Source organism: Ursus arctos, unplaced genomic scaffold (genome assembly GCF_023065955.2).
Source record: "Ursus arctos isolate Adak ecotype North America unplaced genomic scaffold, UrsArc2.0 scaffold_5, whole genome shotgun sequence".
In the NCBI taxonomy this organism is placed as follows: Eukaryota; Metazoa; Chordata; class Mammalia; order Carnivora; family Ursidae; genus Ursus; species Ursus arctos.
The window spans coordinates 46,051,810-46,054,480 of record NW_026623067.1 but is presented as its reverse complement, the minus strand read 5'-3'; the positions used below and the strand labels follow the sequence as shown (position 1 = coordinate 46,054,480).

Genomic DNA, 2,671 nt, shown 5'->3' with positions numbered 1-2,671 from the left:
ACAAACATATATGACAGGACACCTGTCCAGTAGTATTTAAACAATACTGTGTCTGTGTCTGTGCGTGCGTGCGTGCATGCGTGTGTGCGTGTGCGCGCACACATGCATGGGCATAGCTATTGGACCCAAGGTTAGTATTTCAAGGGTCTACCCCACACTTCTGATAAAGTTCTGCTGTAATGCGACATAGGTACTCGTAAAAATCACCATGCTATGCACAACAGTGCAAGAAAAACCACAGGGCTTGTGGGGAAAGATGGGATCAGAGAGACAACACTCCAAAACTTTATCAGTGACACATAAAGAAAAAGGTATAGGAACCTAATAAAAATGCCAGCACAGTTTCACACATGTTAAATGGTTAAGAAATTCGTAAGTAGCCTCATAACTCAAGAAATTCATAAGCAGTGAGAAAAAAGGGTCTAGAAGAGGAGAAAAAGAAGGTTCCCGCTGTGCCAGAAACCATTAAGACAAAGAAAAAGAATATTGCAGAGCTGAAGATCAAGCACCTGAGAAATTTGCCAAAAAGATGCCTCAAAAGGCAAGGAGGAAGCTTATCTATGAAAAAGCCATGCACCATATTAGGGAAAATTGGCAGATGTACAGAAGTAATATTTGAATTGTGAGGATGGCAAGAAAAGTGAGCAACTTCTTTTTTTTTTTTTTTTAAGGATTTTATTTATGGGGCACCTGGGTGGCTCAGTCAGTTAAGTGTCTGCCTTCGGCTCAGGTCATGATCTCAGGGTCCTGGGATCAAGTCCCACTGCTCAGCCTGCTTCTCCCTCTGCTCCTCCCCGTTTGTGCTTTCTCTCTAGCTCGCTTTCTCTCAAATAAATAAATAAAATCTTAAAATAAATAGAAGATTTTATTTATTTATTTGAGAAAGAGAGCATAAGCAGGGGGAGAGACAGAGGGAGAGGGAGAAGCAGACTCCCCGCTGAGCAGTGGGGCTCAATCTCAGGATTCTGGGATTATGACCAGAGCTGAAGGCAGACGCTTAACCAACTGAGCCACCCGGAGCCCTGAAAAGTGAGTAACTTCTATGTAACTGTGGAACCCAAATGGGCATTTGTTCTCAGGATCAGAGGTAACAATGGTGTGAGCCCAAAGTTCCAGAAGCTGTTGACAGTTCCTCACCTGTGTCAGTTATTCATGGCAGCCCTGTGAAGATCAGAAAGGCTTCCGTTAACATGTTGAGGATGGTGGAGCCCTACACTGCATGGGGTACCCAAGCCTGAAATCAGTAAATGAATTGATCTACCAGCGTGGTCATGGCAAAATCAACAAAAAAGTCAATTGTCCTGACAGACAACACTTTGATTGCTCCAACTCTTGGTAAATAGGGCATCATCTGCATGGAGGATCTTACTCATGTGATCTGAATTGCTGGAAAATGCTTCAGAGAGGGAAACAACTTCCTGTGGCCCTTCAAATTATCTTCTCCACGAGGGAGAATGAAGAAAAAGATCATGGATTTTGTAGAAGGTGGAGACGCTGGCAGCAGGGAAGACCAGATCAATAGTCTTGATAGAAGGTTGAACTAACGTGTCTGCCATGACTATAATCTGGTCAGTTAGTAAACAGTGACCACTTTCAAGTTGGAAAAAAAAAAAAAGGAAATTCACAACACAATAAACATGGCACTTTGCCTTAAAAAGACTTTAAATTTGAGGACATAGTGTTGAAAGGGTTGCAGCTTGTGATTCACTGCCAAGTGGTGGGAAGGTAGGTTATCTAAACTCAGAGGAAAGATTCTAACAGCAGATGTGGATGGGCACGACATAACACCTTCAGTGAACTGAGCTAGGTGGTGGGTATTTGAGGGGTGTGTGTGCACACACATGTGCATTTCAGGTATCCCAGGCCCCTGGGTTCAGCTGAGTGCTGTGTTCTGCTTTCATCCAGTTTCTCACTCATAAGAGCTCACCTCACACAGCAAAGGTAAATGTGTACCTATGTGTACTCATATTGTTTCCTAATATATCAATCACGTTGGACCAAATTTGTGTTTTTAAGACAAGTATTATTGAACTGACTCTGCCTGTAAGGAATTCACCTCAGAAGTAATAGTTTCAAGTTGCCTAGACTCTGAGGGTAGCCAGGAGGGCATTACTGACCTACAAGGAGTGATGTCTGTCTAAGAGGGTTTAGGGACTGAAAGTACGAAGGCAGAGGTTCTCATAGATATTATCTCATAGATATTATCTCAAAGATTCTCATAGATATTATCTCTGAGTCTGATAGGTGTTATCTTTTTCCATATTTTCTTAGACTAACCTAGATTAACAATTATCCAAGGGTTTAGGATATCTAGGTACAGAAAAACAACATTAGGCTTCAGAGGACTCGTATTTTATGCTTGGCTCTGCAAGCTATGTGACTTTATGCAAGGCCCTTTATTTCTCTTGGATTCATTTCCTCATCTGAAAAATACAAAAACTTAACTGCATGTTCTTTCTCTAAGATCCTTCCTGGCTCCAATATCTTTTGACTCTGAGGCCTTCTATGTTGATTAAATGTAGAGAAAATGAACACTTTTTCACCTCTTCAAAATTTTCCACAGGGCTCAGCAATATATTTTTTTTCCTCATCGCAGGTTGTCTTCCTTGGTCATTTCCCAAAGTGAAAATTCCAAATTGTTATGCCCCTCAATCTCTGCCTCCACCAACAG

The 2,671-nt window shown here is 41.8% G+C and overlaps 1 pseudogene; it reads left to right on the top strand.

The window, feature by feature from the left end:
* Positions 1-422: 422 nt before the first annotated feature.
* Positions 423-1,544, top strand: LOC113254937 (60S ribosomal protein L7-like; annotated as a pseudogene).
* Positions 1,545-2,671: the final 1,127 nt, after the last annotated feature.